Source organism: Dermochelys coriacea, chromosome 5 (assembly GCF_009764565.3).
Source record: "Dermochelys coriacea isolate rDerCor1 chromosome 5, rDerCor1.pri.v4, whole genome shotgun sequence".
In the NCBI taxonomy this organism is placed as follows: Eukaryota; Metazoa; Chordata; order Testudines; family Dermochelyidae; genus Dermochelys; species Dermochelys coriacea.
The window spans coordinates 122,486,977-122,505,144 of record NC_050072.1 but is presented as its reverse complement, the minus strand read 5'-3'; the positions used below and the strand labels follow the sequence as shown (position 1 = coordinate 122,505,144).

Genomic DNA, 18,168 nt, shown 5'->3' with positions numbered 1-18,168 from the left:
TATGTACATAAATCTCCCCACTGTATTTTCCACTGAATGCATCCGATGAAGTTAGCTGTAGCTCACGAAAGCTTATGCTCAAATAAATTTGTTAGTCTCTAAGGTGCCACAAGTCCTCCTTTTCTTGTATTGCTAAAGCCTACTGTGCTGGAGTGAATTGTTCAAATTACAAGACAAAAATTAGCTGTTATGTTGGGGCCATGCTACAAAGTCCTCTCAAGGAGTCTAACAGAGTGAATGTAATTCTGGTGCACTGTCTTCAACTGTCCTCCAAGAGAAGAAAAGAATCTGAAAGAAAGCTAGCAACAACAGAGAATTGTTTCTTGAATATGGGAAAATTTTAATTCTCCCTGACCTGAGCTTTCACAATCAGGTCAGGAGACATGAGATAAATGTTAAAACAATTCCAAGAAGAAGGCATCAAAGCTTCTTTCCCTGTTCCCAGCAACTATGCATGTGCATTACAAAGAGAAACCTTCCATTATTTCTGGACTTCCACTTTTTTTCTTTTTCTTTTAAACTTAACCAGGAGGAGTGTGTTACATTTAAAAGAAACTGAATAAAACTCTAAGTGATCCAGGACTGAGTATATGAGCCACAGGCTTTTTATCTTGTATATACATCTTTGGTAAACAATTTAGCAATTATTCAGATTTCAGAGTAGCAGCCGTGTTAGTCTGTATTCGCAAAAAGAAAAGGAGTACTTGTGGCACCTTAGAGACTAACAAATTTATTAGAGCATAAGCTTTCGTGAGCTACAGCATGCATCTGATGAAGTGAGCTGTAGCTCACGAAAGCTTATGCTCTAATAAATTTGTTAGTCTCTAAGGTGCCACAAGTACTCCTTTTCTTTTTGCAATTATTCAGAGTGACTCATGAGACAGGAGAAAATTTAATTAAGCAAAGAATCTTGGTGGGCTCTTGGACTTTATTTTCATCTTTTTAAAATTTGTTTTAATACATTAAGTGTAAAACCACCATTAGGAAGAAAATTATAGAAGGACTATTTCAGATTAGAAGAGTTATAAATACATATTCTCTGATTTGGCACTATGCGTAGAGAAAGGAAGGTATCATACCCCAGTTTAACAGTTTTAAAAGTTCTAAAACTGTTTTAAAACCTCAATCCTGCAAACAATTAAGCAGAGCTTACCTTTCAATGCTTCCGATAGTCCCATTGTAGTCAATGGGACTATTCACAGGCTTAAAGTTAAGTGTTTGCAGAACTGGGGCATAACTCTTTAAAATGTTTCCCTATTGATATCAGGAATGACAAGAAAATATGTGAGAGTCCCTTGGAATTTTATAAGGATGAAACCAATAGGGGTCTACAGAAATTACTCTTTCAACCTATACAATATGACAATTATATCCCCTATATGAATTCATATAAAATCAGGAGTCTCTTCTCTATTAAGTTTACAAAATGCATACAAGGTTACCATTTGCTATTATGTTCTATAGGGCTCTTTCATAAGGGCATAGAAGATCAGTTTTAAAATAAGGTAATTTTGTTATTTTATCTCTTCCTAAACAAAAGTCAGACAAAAATTATAAGGTTGGGAAACAAAGATATTTGTTTCATATACTTAAAATAGATAAATAAATACTTATTAAAACTCTAAAAAAAATCTGAATATTTAGCACTGGTTAGACACTTAATTCTGATTGTCATTTTGGCTGTAAATCAAAATTGATAAAGAATTTTGAAGTGTGATGTTGGCTGCATTTATCACAGAAGTTTAATATACCTGCAATTGTATTTGTAAAAATAATGGTTTCAGGTACCTAAGGAGTAATTCTGTGTTCTTGTTTCTTGCAGTAGGGCTGAGATGTCCATCTTTTCCTCAGCAGAAAGTTAGGATGTAGATGAGGTCCTGATCCTGCAAACATTTAACCATGCTTAACTTCATGGATTGTCCCACTGAAATCAATGGGACTGCTTGTGATAGTGAAGTTAAGCATGTGTATAAATGTTTGAAGGGTTGGGGCTTTACCAATCCCAACAGAGTATTCTCAGTGTACATGCTGCTACTGAACATTGCAGGGAAATGGTTTTAAAAAGAAGTGCCATTACAAACATTTTGTTTAGGTAGAACTTGCTCTCACTAAATCAGAAATGTTTCAGAATAGCAGGCTTATGCTCAAATAAATTTGTTAGTCTCTAAGGCGCCACAAGTACTCCTTTTCTTTTTACATCAGAAATGAAACTTGCATGTGCCCATAATTGACTGTGTGAGGGTTGCTGTAACTTGCATCCTCTCCTATGGGCTACTGCACTAGCAAGAATAGTTGGAGTGTAGGCTACATTGGTCATCACACCCCCTCCTGCTCCTGAATGTCACCTGTGCAGGCAAAGGGGCATAAAGCTAACACTATGGCTCATATACAGAGTTTCTTGTGTCAGGGGTATACCCTGGAGAGGATGATCCTTATGGCTCCTGTGCACCAGCTAATCCCCTGATGCTTGGATGCAGTTTCCTCCTTTAACGGTTATGTCCCCGGATCTACATATGAAAGCGAAGTTCTCAGATGAGTTACTGACAAAGGAATCAATGTAAATACTCAAGGCTTGTTTTCACTGCTAAAAAAGCTACAACTTTTACCTCAGGGTACCTAACACACATGAGCTATCCTGAGGTTAAAAAAACAGTGAAGACAAGGCACTTCAGTTTTACTGCAAAGTTAACTCACCAAGGTAATCCCAGGTGGGGATATAAAGATGACCTCAGCAAGTGTACCTTCTGATAAATCTGAAGTGCCTTGTCCTCACTGGTATTTACCTTGGGATAGCTCAAGCTTGGTAATTACTGAGATGAAAAATTTACCTGTTTTTAACATGGAAGACAAAGTACCAAGCTGAGGGAATGTGAGTGATGAAGTGATGTGATGAAACGATGAAGTGAGTGATGAAGACTCACATCATTGTAGATATAAAATGCTGCTTTTGTTCAAAGCATTGCAAAAGCTCATTAAAATAAAGTATCTTTAAAAAAAAACCCACAACCTTTTTCTTTTTTGGATGTATAGTCTTGCTATTAACTTGCAGTGTAACACAACCAGGGCCACTCCATCTCTGGTCCTTATGCAGGTATGCAGGGAGGAGGACACACAGAGCCCTCCCCCCAACTCCCACTCCACACAAGGGCTAGAGATAGTCCTGTGCTTGGGAGAGGAATCAGAGGAACCATGTCTCTCAAAGTGTATGATGATGTCCCTTCAATGCAAGTCCTAATCATCAATTTCAAATAAGTATTTAACTGGCAATCAACGAATAGTGTGCTTTTCTCATTCCTTAATAAAAGTCAACATGAGAATTAGAAAGATGAAAGAAAAATTTGGATACTAAATTAGGCCTTGTCTACATTACCAAGTTTTGTCACCCAAAATTGCTTTTTGTTGACCAAACAGCGCGGGAGTACACACTGCGATGCAATTTTTGTTGGGAAAAATGCCCAGTATTGATGACTAAATGCATCTACCCTGATGAGAGACTTACGTCTTTTTCCTCTACTTTTTTTTCAACAGAGTGTCACTGTAGACACCACGCTTGATTTCATCACTTTTATTGGCCTCCAGGAGGTGTTCCACAATGCCCATTGTGACCGCTCTGGTCAGCGGTTTGAACTCCACTGCCCTACAGCCAGATAAATGACCATCCACCCCTCCCCCTTAGAAGCCCTGGGAATTTTTGAAATTCCATTTTCTGCTGGCTCCGTATGGAGAGGTCTCCTCACATCTTCCCAGGTTACCATGGCAGGTTATCACACCAAACACTTTCCCGCTTGGACCACTGCGGAGCTGTTGGATCTGATCAGTATATGGGGAGAAGAGGCTGTGCAGTCCCAGCTGTGCTTGAGCTGTAGGAATTGGGATACCTACAGGCACATTTCTCGAGGCTTGTTCAAAAAGGGCTATGATCAGGACACGCTGCAGTGCAGAACAAAGATAAAGGAGCTGAGGCAGATATACCATAAGGTGAGGGAGGCAAACCGACGCTCCAGTGCTTCACCTAAGACCTGCCAGTTCTATAAGGAGCTGAACACTATCCTCAGTGGTGACCCCACCTCCACTGCCAAGAGATCCATGGATACTTTGGGGGGAATGGATGCGGCAAAGAGAGACCTAATCTGGAGGACGAAGTTATTGATGAAGAGGTGGAGTTAGATGAGGATGTGCAGCTCCCCGTGGGGTCGCCCGGTGGGGTCGCCTAGTGGGGCAGGCAGCCAGGAACTGTTCTCCACTCCAGAAGTGTCTGGCCAGTCGCAGCAGTCACTCTCCTGGGAGCAAGAAGCAGGAGATGAGATGCCTGGCAAGTGGCTGTGGTTTGTGTAGTGCGGATATGGGTTCAGGGTATAGAAATGTGGGAGTCTGGCGGTGTTTCTGTGAGCTGGACATTTCCCTGTGTAGCTAATCAGTACAGTGGAACAGGGTGTTGATGCAGCCAAAATCTCCCACCAGGAATCCTCCAGAGAGATCTCCAGGAAAGTTTCCTGGAGGTACTCAATAATCCTCTGCGGCAGGTTGCGTGGCAGAGCAGCTTTGTTCCATCCCCCATTGTAGGAAACTTTCCCACACCATTCAGCAATCACTTGTGCAGGGACTAAAGCGGCACATAGGCGAGCAGCATAGGGAGCAGGGTGGAAGCCACAAGCATGGAGTAGATGTACCCTCGCTTCCCTGATTACCCTTAGCAGTGAGATGTCTAATAGTAGAATGACCCCTGCCTGTGGAAAAGTGCGGGAGATTTTTAGAATTTATTCCTTAGAATGCTGCACGAGCCTTACAGACACTCTGCTCTCTTTTCCCCATGTGGAGCAACTCCCCCCTCCCCCCAACACTCACCATGCTTTAGCTGTTCACAGAGATGTGTGCCTGGCTAGGGTCAGTGAGACAGTGATTACAATGTTGCAAAAGGTGAATTTAACTGAAATGTTACTATGCTGTGCATGAATTTAACAATCCTGCTTCTGTGCATTGTCCCCTGTGCTTCACCAGATGTGGACTTCAGGAACACCCCATGCACCCCTGCCGAGCATCTCTGCCAGATAAGAAAGCGCCCAAGACACAGCAAGGAAGACATGTTCTGGGAGGTACTGCAGTGTTCCAATGCAAAAAAAAAGGAACATAAGGAGTGCTGGGAAGCCAAACGGCAGGAGAGAAAAGAGAATGAAGTGTTGGTTAAAGATGCAACTGAGAAGATGATTCAAGTAACAGAGGAGCAAACGCAGATGCTGCTGTCCTTAATAGAGCTGCAGACTGAGCAGGTCCATGCTCACCTGCCCAGCAACACATTCAGAACATTTTTCCATGCCCAATCTAACTCCATCTGCACGTTACTTTTCGCTTTCTGGGAGTTCAAGGTTTCCCCTTCACTCCACCCCCTCGGACAACTTTAACAATGATAGCTGGACCTACACACAGTGGTGAAGGTCTGTCCTTCCCTGGTTCCTCCTTTCCCATCAGGTGTTTATGTGTGCTGTTTCTTGTTCAATAAAATCAAGGAGTTCTTTAATGGTGAATCACCTTTACATTTTTTCTACAAATTGAGATTGCAGGCACTACCAATAACGCACAGGAATTGTTATCATTTTCTTACAGGCATATAAGGCCAAAAATGACACCATTGCATTCTAGGAAAACTAGCACCTATGACAGAGATATACATTATTGCTGCTCATTGTCTAAGTGCTGCCTCAAAGCCTCCCTGATTCGAACTGCCCCCCTTTGGGCTCCTTTGGGCTCTTCTGACAGCCCTGGTATCTGGCTGTTCAAAACCAGTGGCCAAGCGGTCTGCCTCAGCACTCACAGAGATTATGTAATGTATAGCATGCGGCTATGACCATGGGAATATTATCCTCATTAAGGTCTAGCCTGCCATAAAGGCATCACCAATGTGCCTTTAATCTGCCAAAGGCACATTCAACTGTCATCTGGCAGCTACTCCACCTGTTGTTGAACTGCTCCTTACTACTGTCCAGGTGTCCTGTGTAAGGTTTCATGAGCCATGACTGCAAGGGGTACGCCAGGTCTCCCAGGATCAAAATGGACATTTTAACATCCCCCACTATACTCTTCTTGTTTGGAAAGAAAGTCTCCACTTGTAGTTTTCTGTACAGGCCAGTGTTCCTGAAGATGCATGCGTTATCTTTAGGACCACCCCGTGTTGATGTCAGTGAAACGCCCTCAGTGATCCACAAGCGCCTGCATTACCATGGAGTATTAGTCCTTCCTATTGATGTACTCTGTCACAAGGTGGTCTGATGCCAAAATTGGAATATGTGTATCATCTATCTCCCCTCCACAGTTAGGGAACCCCATTTCTGCAAAAAGAAAAAGAAGCCCTCTACACCAACATTCCACACAAAGATGGACTACAAGCCGTCAGGAACACTATCCCCGATACTGTCACGGCTAACCTGGTGGCTGAACTTTGTGACTTTGTCCTGACCCATAACTATTTCACATTTGGTGACAATTTTCTTTTTGCGAATACAGACTAACACGGCTGCTACTCTGAAACCTGTCATTTCTGCAAAGTCGTCCACTATTGCACACACATTTCCCTGAATCATGGTCCTTCGTAGCTGGATGCGATTAATTTCCCTGCACACTTGCATTAATGCAGCCCCAACGGTTGATTTCCCCAATCCAAATTGATTTGTGACTGACCGGTAGCCCCAGCTTACAAACAGCTATTGCCACACGCTTCTCTACTGAGAGGGCAGCTCTCATTCTTGTGTCCTTGCATTGCAGGTCTGGGGCGAGCTTCGCAAACAGTTCCAGGAAGGTGGCTTTCCGCATCTGAAAGTTCTGTAGCCACTGATCTTCATCCCGCACCTGCATGACGATACAATCCCACTATTCAGTGCTTGTTTCCCAAGCCCAAAAGCAATGGTCTATCCTATGCAGCTGCTCTGTGAATGCCGAAAGCAATCTAAAATTGCTCCTATTCATATCACGCAAAATGTTGGGCACCTGCAAGTCTCCTTCAGTTTGGAACTTGACAATTAACTGCATTGCCATCCACTATGTCTTCATGACAGTTAACAGAGCATAGGAGAGCAGTGCAGAATCCATCCCTTCCCACAAAGATGCTGGAGTGCAGAGCAGAGAATAGCTGTTGCAAAAATTATGTGAAAGAAAGCCGGAAGCCCATGGACTGCTGGGACATAAAGCAATGCATCACAGAACATTTAGCCAGGTCCCAAGATGTGCCGCGATCCTCTCTGCTTTCCCACAAGATCTACTGACAGAAGGTGTCAAGCTGGACTGTGGGATAGATACCCACAATGCAATGCTCACACTGTCAATGATGGTGCCCTCAATGTGGATGCAAGAAGGAGCAAGTGTAAACATAAGATTCTGATTTTTATTATGTCAACTTTTGGGTGTCGCCATCACTTTTATCAACAAAAATTGGTAGTGTAGATATTTTCTTAGTAACCATTGAGGTCAATATATTTGTAAGACCTGAGGCAAAATTATGTATTATCCTTGAAGGGTGTTAATATTTTCAATATGAGCAGATTGTAATTCCGTTACCTAGAAAAACAAGGGTAAGAGAACACTAAAAACATTGAGAAAAACTCTATAGACTGTTAGTGCTAGGATATAAAGGGAAATTTAATATTTTACCCACCAGTCCATAGCTAGCAGGGTATCTTTGTCAGCAGTAACATTAAAGTAAGTTACAAGCTGTCAGTCATGGATATTAGAAGGGGGATCCAGTCAATGTTATGTTTCCAAAGACTTAAAAGAAAAAGAAAACAAATTGCTGCCCTCAAGCTTTAATTCACTTAGTTGAAAACCTTAACATTGTTTTGGACTATGCACAAAACAATTAATAACTAAAATAATTTAGTGCAACTTCAAGAAGGTTGCAGTAGCCTCTCCACCATATAGGTCTTTTGAAAATGTCTTTGACAGATATTTTCCCCTAGATTAAATACAATCTTATAAATACTATGCATTTAGGGTCTGATCCTTCAATCCTTACTCATAAACTCAGCACCATTAACTTAAATGGGACTATCTGCATGAATTACCATATGTCATCACTGCAGAGTTAACTCAGGCTCTCATTCAGGTGTTGTCCCAATCTCCCTCCCATCCACACAGAAACCCTCTCTCCTAAGTTTAGTGGTGCTTTTAACCCTGGCTAGCTGGCTCATCTGGGACTAGGCTAAAGCTTGAAAGAGGCTTTCACTCAGATTGGTAACCCACCTATTTTGCAGTGAGGATGCAGACTAAATCACTTGAGTGCTGATAGTCCTCCTCCACTGCCTTTTCACAATTGCCCTCCCGTCCTTGTCCAGAAGGTCAGACATGTTCTCTCACAATTCACTGGAAAGCATCATTGAGTAGCTCAGTTTATTGAATCACAAAGAACCTTCGGATATGGCTCCAGAAGTCCTAGCACTATACATGAGTGAGTGCAGCACGAGTGAGGACACAGTAACTCGGGTATGGCTTTGCAGTGTTTCTGCTCACTCCTGAGACCCGGGTGCCAATCACCAGAGTTAACTCTGCAGTGAAGACATACCCTTAAGGCTAAACAATGCCCATGGGCAGCAAAGGGCTGAAAGTTTTTAAAACGCTACTTAAACCTTTGAGTAGTAGAATAAAGACTAAGACCAAGTCTGCACTAAAAAGTTAGGTCAACCCAACTATGTCACTCAGCAATATGAAAAATTCACTCTCTGAGCAACATACTTAAGCTGACCTAGTCCCCGGTGCAGAGAAAGCTAGGCTGACAGAAGTATTCTTCCATTGACTTAACTACCTCCTGCAATAATATTACTGAATTACTAGATTATCTAGCAAGATGAGGTGGGTGAGGTAATATCTTTTATTGGATCAACTTCTGTTGGGGAAAGAGACAAGCTTTTGAGCTCTTCTTCAGGTTGTCTTTCACCTACACAAGTTAGTCCAATGAAAGATATTACCTCACCCACCTGGTCTCTCTAATATCCTGGGACCAACACAGCTACAGCAACACTGCAAACAGCAATAGATTATCTAGCAGCATATAACTAATATGATAAAGTAAATCATGATACTCTGAAATAATGTTGATTGCAGTAAAAATAAAGAGTGTAAAATTCCATACAAATTCTTATTATTGACACCCCAATCTTAACTATGATGGACAATAAATGAAACCAATTCTAACAACTTTTTAAACAGTTGGGACCAAATTCCATGGTGCTGTAACATCTCAATCAATCCCGTTACTGTGTAAATCAATCAGTAACTACATCCTACAGGGTGTAAATTGGCATAGATTTATCCCAATATTTGTTACAGTAATTACACTATACCCAGAAGCAGGGTGGATAAAATTCATTGTTTAAAAAAAATAAAAATAAAACACATTTAATTTAAAAAATAAACCTATTTAAAATTAAATTTGAAATTGACAGCTTATGTTAAGGCCTAAACTTATTACACTCTGTTAAAATAATTTAAAATAAATACAAAAAATATTAAATGATACATGTTTCCTTCCAAGTTTTAAAGAAAGTCAAACTACTGAATTAGCAAAAGTTATTGGCTCAGGATCTAGAATTAGAGTTTGTTAAATTCTAAATCAGCTGTTGACAGAAGTAGCCTCTTCTGCAGCTGCAGAGAGAATATTTTCTTCATTTCAGTCTATTCAACTAATTCATTCAAAGTTAAGACAACTAAGAGTTGAAAAAAACAGAAAAGCTTGTTTTCCTCTTCCAATATATGAATAAAAACCTACATTTGAGAGGATGAGATCTACTAGTTCTAAAATTTTGAAGCACATGGTGACCAGAAATCATCAGTTAAAGACACTAACTGCAGATAGTGCTTCCTTTGTTTAATATATCAGTTAGTTTCAAAATCAAAACACGTTTAGATAAAATGTTTTCCTTCATATCCAGCACTTTTAAGGTAGTTTATTTTAAAAAATAAAGTAAATGATTTTGTGCATTTTATTTCAATTTCAATTTCCATCCAAATAGAGCTTGACACAAATCACAAATAAAACTTTAATCATCATCTAGTAAATAAGAAAGGTATCCTTCACCATTTTCTAACATAATAAAAATGGAAAATTAAGAATCTGAATAAATTGATATTTAAGATGTACAATTGCTTAAATGTGTATAGATATAGTATATCCTCCTGGTTATCAAGAATATTCAGATATTCATGCATCAGATGGATAGCCGTGTTAGTCTGTATCTGTTGCATTGGAAGAATTGTTTTTTTAATGCATGAAAGCTTATGCCCAAATAAATCTGTTAGTCTTTAAAGTGCCACTGGACTCCTCATTATATTCATGCGTATACATAAGGAGATACCTGTATTTTACTTAACATGGGGAAATAGTTTTACTTTATGTAATGACTCATCCACTCCCAGTCTCTATTCAAGCTTAAGTTAATTGTATCCAGTTTGCAAATTAATTCCAATTCAGCAGTCTCTCGTTGGAGTCTGTTTTTGAAGTTTTTTTGTTGAAGGATAGCCACTCTCAGGTCTATAATCGAGTGACCGGAGAGATTGAAGTATTCTCCAACTGGTTTTTGAATGTTATAATTCTTGACGTCTGATTTGTGTCCATTTATTCTTTTACGTAGAGACTGTCCAGTTTGACCAAGGTACATGGCAGAGGGGCATTGCCGGCACATGACGGCATATATCACATTGGTAGATGCGCAGGTGAACGAGCCTCTGATAGTGTGGCTGATGTGTTTAGGCCCTATGATGATGTCCCCTGAATAGATATGTGGACAGAGTTGGCAACAGGCTTTGTAGCAAGGATAGGTTCCTGGGTTAGTGGTTCTGTTGGGTGGTGTGTGGTTGCTGGTGAGTATCTGCTTCAGGTTGGGGGACTGTCTGTAAGCAAGGACTGGCCTGTATCCCAAGATCTGTGAGAGTGATGGGTCGTCCTTCAGGATAGGTTGTAGATCCTTGATGATGCGTTGGAGAGGTTTTAGTTGGGTGCTGAAGGTGATGGCTAGTGGCGTTCTGTTATTTTTTTTGTTGGGCCTGTCCTGTAGTAGGTGACTTCTGGGTACTCTTCTGGCTCTGTCAATCTGTTTCTTCACTTCAGCAGGTGGGTATTGTAGTTGTAAGAATGCACGATAGAGATCTTGTAGGCGTTTGTCTCTGCAAGATATAGAAATAAGTGAATTTCAAAATAGACACTGGTGTGGAATGCAGAATAATCACAAAAAAACTAAGCTGAAATATGTAGCAGGTAAATCACGCAGATTTTGAAGGAGTGGAACGAAAGCCATGTGTGTGCTTGGGTTGAAGAGCAGTCTGCAAACACAGGTGATGAAACGGGTGTTTAACTTGTTTACCAAAAAGCCTGTGCTCTTAAGAGAGTGTTCTTTGCTTCCTGGCCCTTTAACATATGATATGTTTCAGGATTATAAAAGGTTATACCCCTCACCCAGCAGGGGCCAACACTCACTGACTCCAGTAGCTCTTGTTACAGTTACTATAGCATAAGCCAAAGTTTTTCAAAATTTGGGTTGTGATCCAGTACTGGATCGTGGCATGTAAAGCACTGGGTCGCCTTGCTCAGCACCCAGGGACCCTAGCGGCTCTGGTCAGCACCGCTGACAGGGACGTTAAAAGTCCCATTGGTGGTGCTGCTCAGCTAAGGCAGGCTTGTGCCTACCTGTTCTGACACCGCGCTGCGCCCCAGAAGCAGCCAGCAGCGGGTCCGGGGATTCTAGGCAGGGGGAGCCACCAGGCTCCATGCACTGCCTCCGCCCTGAGCGCCAGCTCTGCACTCCCATTGGCCGGGAACTGGGGGCAAGAGCCGCATGGAGCCACACTTGCTGCTGGCCACTTCCGGGGTGCAGTGTGGTGCACGGTGCCAGGAAGCCTGCCTCTGCACCCCGGCTGTGCTGCTGACCAAGAACCGCCGGAGGTAAGTCCGTGCCCCAGCCCCGCGCCCCAATCCCCTGTCCCAGCCGAGCATCCCCCAAACTCAGAACCACTTCCCGCACCCAAAACCCCTCATCCCCGGCCCCACCAAGCCTGCACCCCCAGCCCAGATCCTTTCCTGCACAAGCCCCCCTGCCCCAGCCCGGGGCCCCCCCAACCCCAGAGCTCCTCCTGCACCTCAAACCCCTCATCTCTGGCCCCACCCCAGAGCCTGCACCCCCAACCCAGAGTCCTGACCCCCTCCTGTACCCCAACCCCCTGCCCCAGCCCTGAGCCCCCCCCACAGCTTGAACCCCTCATTCCTGGCCCCATCCTGCACTCCAGCCCTCTGCCCCAGTCCTGACCCCCTCCCACACCCCAAGCCCCTCATCCCAGCTCCACTGGATCATAGGCATCAACAATTTACTTCAGCTGGGTCCCCAGAAAAAAAGTTTGAAAACCACTGGCATAAGCGACTTCTAGCTATGCAATGACTTTAATGGAGCAGCTGCACACAGGGGCAAGAGGCTGCCAGGCAGATCTGACTGCTTGTTTAAATTCAGATTCTTCTTCCATTGGAAGTCAGTAATGAAGGAAGTGGCCTTACTTGCAGATGCAAACAATCAAAACATAGAACTGGAACCTGCATTCCCAAATGAATTTTGTTAATTCATTTTGACAATGACAGTTTAATTTTAACTGATAGTATTTCACACTGCACTAAGAAATGTTTTGTCGCTTGTCTTGTAAAAATAATGCTGTCTTAGAAGTAGAAAGGTGGTACCATTACAATGCTGTTCCTGCTATTACATTAAATCTGTGCTGAGGGGAGAGATCATGCAGTGTGCAGATGAGCACATTTATATTGTAAATAAAAGAATAAGCGAAAAAAGGACAAAAATATCTAACATATAACCTTCATTGTATCAGAGGCTATATAAGTAGAGATGAGTAAGAGATAGTGTCCTCTGATGGCATACAAAAATTGAATGGCTAGGCAAAGTGTAAAGGGCAATCTGTCACTTCTGTTTGATGCCTCACTTTCAGAAGTTTTTAGTTTTTATTTTAAAAACTCCCTCTTGGTAGCCATTATCTTATTCTTCAAGGTTAGTTTCTTAATAACAGTGCAATAAATCATCAGTCAATACAACTACCATAAAAGCTAAGCTAACAAGAAAAGCACAACTTCAGTAAATCACACATTAACCAAGGTGGCAGCCCCCCTCTCCTTCCCACACATGAACAAAGAACCAGATCACCAATGTAAACATGTAGACTAATTAAAAAGACTCTTGCTGCTGCATTCTTTACTCGTTTGATGTGATAAAGCTAACTACAGATAGTCGAGACCATTCCTCCCAAGGTAACAGACTTCACTTTAAACCCAAATTTGTTCTTCACAACATTGGGCTTCTCACATTCTTATTACAAATTATTTAAATCAGAAATGCAAAATCTGGAAAATGAAATTACAGGTGGCTTTATTTATGTCAAGTAAATTAAACACACATTGTTTAAAACATCTTGTATTTCCCCCTCGTTTTCGGTCTTAATACCACTCTATCCTTCAGAAAGCTGACAGACAAGGGGTATATACAATGCACATTTTGCAATTGGAATGATTTACCAGTGAGATACATAGAACCAGATTTTAAAATTTCATACACCTGCTGTACTATTAAACATGGTGAATATTTGATACATACTGGGCGAGGAATTAGACATAGAAGGCATTTTCAAAAAGAGTGAAAAAATTGCACAGGCAACAGTGACAATGTCTGTTAAGCCTCTCAGTTCTGAGCAGAAGATGGGCAAAGACATCACACACATTACAATTTTGATTAATAACATGTCAAAGGGACACACAACCCTGCAAACACTTCAGCATATTTGTAACTTTACTTACATTCAATGGGACTTCCTCATGTGGGTAAAGTTAAGGAGGCAGTGTCGTCTAGTGGAAGGGCATTAGACTGGGACTCAGGAGGGTTCAAGCCCCAGCTCACCGGCTGACCTGCTGTGGGACTGTGGGCAACTCACTTTACCTCTGTGCTTGTTTCCCCTCCGTCTTTTTGTCTGCCTTGCTTACTTAGAGTGTAAACTCTTTAGGACAGAGACTTTCTCCGAATGTGTTCGTAAATAGTGACTAGCGCAATGGGGCCCCGATCTTAGTTGGGGCCTATTGTGTTACAATAATAAAATAATAATACACACCGGTTCAGGCGTTTACAGGATCAGGGCCTAAGTTTGGAGAATAGAACAGATATTCGTGTACTAGATAAAGGACAGTTTGATGCTGTTTTGAGTAACAGGAAATTTAGGTTTCAGAGTAGCAGCCGTGTTAGTCTGTATTCGCAAAAAGAAAAGGAGTACTTGTGGCACCTTAGAGACTAACAAATTTATTAGAGCATAAGCTTTCGTGAGCTACAGCTCACTTCATCGGATGCATTTGGTGGAAAAAAACCTACGAAATTTAGGAAAACTAGCAATCAAGGTCGTATGTAATGTAACAACACTTTTACACGTTTTAAAAGAAGGTGTGTAACTTCAAACTAAAATGCATAATTTAGAAAAATACTGAATAAATGCCAGCAAGGATGCCATTACTTTCTCATACCTGCTGCTACATACAATTGATTACAGCAGTAAGCCCCAGCAGGATATGCATTAGATGGCTTCTGGTGCACATCTCAGGTGCATTGTTAGGAAGGAGCCTGGAGACTGACTGAATAGGTCTTCAACCCTCTGAGAAGTGCTCCAGCAGTCTAACAATACAACCCCTGCTGGGACTTACTGCTACAAGACAAAGGCACCTTCTTTCATTCTCAATAACGTTTTTATAATTCACAGATTTATTAAGGAGGAAAAGGGAGTTTTTATAACATACCCTTCCACCATAAAGTATAGTGCCTGATATTAAGTACATGCTCCTTTCTCCACTATGAAGAAAAACTTTTGTTGTTAAATAATATCAAACACTTTTTTACATTGCCTGATCTATTCAGACCCTTCCTCCTTCCATAAGCTCCTCTGCACTTTCAGCAACAGCTTTTGTTCCAACATCTACTTTTAGTTCTTCTTTTGTACGTCAAAAAAAAAATCAGTTAGGAACCCTGTTTAGGTCTTGATTCTGCAAAGGGATCCATCCATCCATCTAGGCAGACCCTTACACCCACACTGTATATAATCTATTTGTCGTAAATGTGACTCCATGCAGGTGTTTGCAGGACTGAGGTCTTCATTTGTATGTTAGAATTTAGAAAGTGAGTGGGACTGTCCATAAGGCTATATACTACTGCCTGAAGAGCAGCTGGGCTCATGGGGGATGGAGGTCTTCCCCACTCCACCCTTTTCAATCTTCCATTCCCTTGTCCCATAGTAAATTCTAGCTGCAGAGCTAAATTGGTAGGATTGGTGTTCTGCCTGGCACCATACAGTAGTATGCAATCCAGTGTTAAAGATAGAACACATGGAGGCACGTTTTAGTTCTAATGGCCCAATTCACACCCTGCAAGTTACTGCTGACATGAGCAACATGCTGTTAGATCTTTAGGGTTGCTCATGGAAATAGCTGAACTCTGTGGGTTCTATCCTTGTTTCTCTGTGTTGGCATAACTCCCATTAACTTTACTAAGGCTTGGCAGAATTCAATTTTTATATATATATATATATATATATATATATATAATATAGATGGATAATGTTGATATTTTTAAGCATTTTTAATTTTTTTCCTATTTAAATCATGGATGGTCACACAATTATTTAATTACAGTAGATGCCACGATTGAAAAAGTTACATCTTTATAATGGTTAAAACACAAATTGCCAGCATAAGATGTCAAATATACAAAGCAGCATTTTCCTTACTTTTCCTATCTGTATATTTTGATTATTATTGATGGAAATATTTTTGCATTGGTTTAGTGAAATCGGCATTTAGGGATCAGATGGTCATCAGTAATTATTATAGGTGTCTCCGTAAAGGGACAACCAAAGGCCAAATCCTACTCACCTAACTTCTATGAGTGGTCTCAGTGTAAGTAAAAAAAAAGCATGGTTCGGTCCCAAGAAGATACTGTGAAAAACAAAACAAACTCTAAAATATGTATTCTGTACGGGAGAGATGTGCATTTGAGGCCTGAGGGATAGCAGAAAATAAGTGACTCAGGCTATGGCTACACTACAGAGCTTACAGAGGTGTACCTGCACCAATACAGCTGCACTGCTGTAAGCTTTCTAATGTACTGTTTCAGAGTAGCAGCCGTGTTAGTCTGTATTCGCAAAAAGAAAAGGAGGACTTGTGGCACCACTGAATACATCTGATGAAGTGAGCTATAGCTCACGAAAGCTTATGCTCAAATAAATTTGTTAGTCTCTAAGGTGCCACAAGTACTCCTTTTCTTTCTAAAGTAGCCACTCTAAGCCAACGGGAAAGAGCTTTCCCGTCAGCTTAATTACTCCAGCCCCTGTGAGTGGTGGTAGATATGTTGGCAGGAGAAGCTCTCCCGCCGACATAGCGCTATCCATACCAGTGTTTAAATCAGCATAAATTATGTCGCTGGGGGACGGGGCTAATTCACACCCTGAGCAACATAATTTAGGTTGATTTAAGCTGTAGTGTAGCCATAGCCTCAGACTCTGCCTAAACAGAAGACCTGCTGTAGAAACTGTTGCTCTGCTTGTAAATTCCTTTTACTATTTCCCCCTCCATTCTCCTATTTCTGAGTATATGATTTACTGAATTGTAACATCAGAAAACAGTCCTAGGAGATAGCAGAACGAGGGAGGTGCCAGCAGGGATTCTTTCAAAAACATACATTTATAGTTAATATTCTACTTCAAAACTGATATTTCCATTTATGACAGGCTGCTATAGTTCCACCCAACTACTTCTGGTAGTCATTCTTCAAAGGCTTTTCTTCACATTATCCTTTTGAAAACTGGCATTTTGATGTCAGTTTCAAATTATTAAAACAGATACAAATTAGCTTTCACATAGCAGATGGATCTAATCAAATACTATAATCCTGTGTAGCACTATCAGAGTGTGAATGGTATAAGATTTGTTTTCCGTGCAATCTAAAAGGCATATTAGCAGGACTTATTCTGCTGAAACTGGTACGGTCAGTATGGTGGAGAAAAACACTTTTTATAAAATGATTATTGGTAGGGTCTAGGGCTTTCTTTCCTCTTCATTCAGATTTTACAGCATTAGGTATGTATCAGATAAATTACAGAAGTACACACAGAAGATGTTAGTCTCTAAGGTGCCACAAGTACTCCTTTTCTTTTTGCGAATACAGACTAACACGGCTGCTACTCTGAAACCTGTCACAGAAGTACTGTTCATATTGACAATAAAAGATCAGATACCTGGGTAACCAGTTGAAATAATATCAAATGTCTGTCATATGTTCCCTCTCCTGCACACTAAAATTAAGGTAGCCCATCTGTCATATCCATCTCCCCTTCATGAATACAATAACAGGGCTCTTTTGTTTATAGATGTTTTAAAAACATGCCAAACATTTCCTGGGCACATTTACAATAATCAAACACAGGGCAATTCTCTTACAGTGAAGTTGGTTATCATGAAAATCCACTTAAGCCTTGTCTACATTAGACAATGTTCACTGTTGCAGTGTTGGGAGTCCTAATGTAGAATGGTCATGCACAGTGTCATTTAGACCTGCCCTGAAAAGGGCTCCTAGATGACACAGTCCCCAATCCTGCAATGTAGGTAGACTCCAGCACTGAAGGACTGAAATCAATGGGGCACTACACAGAGGTCACATGGCTGGGGATCTGGTGCATAAAACTCCAGTGGCTGGAGTACTAGGGCACACACTGTTGCTAAGCTGGTGGAATTGAGCTGGTCTCTTAGCAACTGCGGGAAACCTCTGCAAATTTCCCTTGTGCGGAGAAGGTTTAAGTGGATCCCACTATACTAATCCCTTTGGAATGCAGCAATCATCACTTTTCAGAGGGGATAAGTGTTGCATTCCAAGCCAATTATCTCCCCCTCCTATTCTCTGGCTTTGCAGAGGAGGTGGGAGTAAAGAAAATAGAAGATGCTATTGCCACAAAATTAAGGAAAAATCCTTGGCTTCCTGTCTGGCAATAATAGCTCCAGGCTTGGAGGCAATGTCTGGCTCTCCAGACTCATTACCCTCCCCATTGCCACTGTCCCAAAAACAAACAAAAAAGACACCAGCTGCAGTTAAGAGGGGATGAGGAGCAGACTATTTTCTG

General features: G+C 41.4%; 1 long non-coding RNA gene across 1 annotated transcript; it reads left to right on the top strand.

Annotated features, from left to right (window-relative positions):
* Positions 1-211: 211 nt before the first annotated feature.
* Positions 212-2,052, top strand: LOC122460174. The gene is made up of 2 exons (XR_006281287.1): positions 212-373; positions 1,465-2,052. It is a non-coding gene; the product is annotated as an uncharacterized LOC122460174 (long non-coding RNA).
* Positions 2,053-18,168: the final 16,116 nt, after the last annotated feature.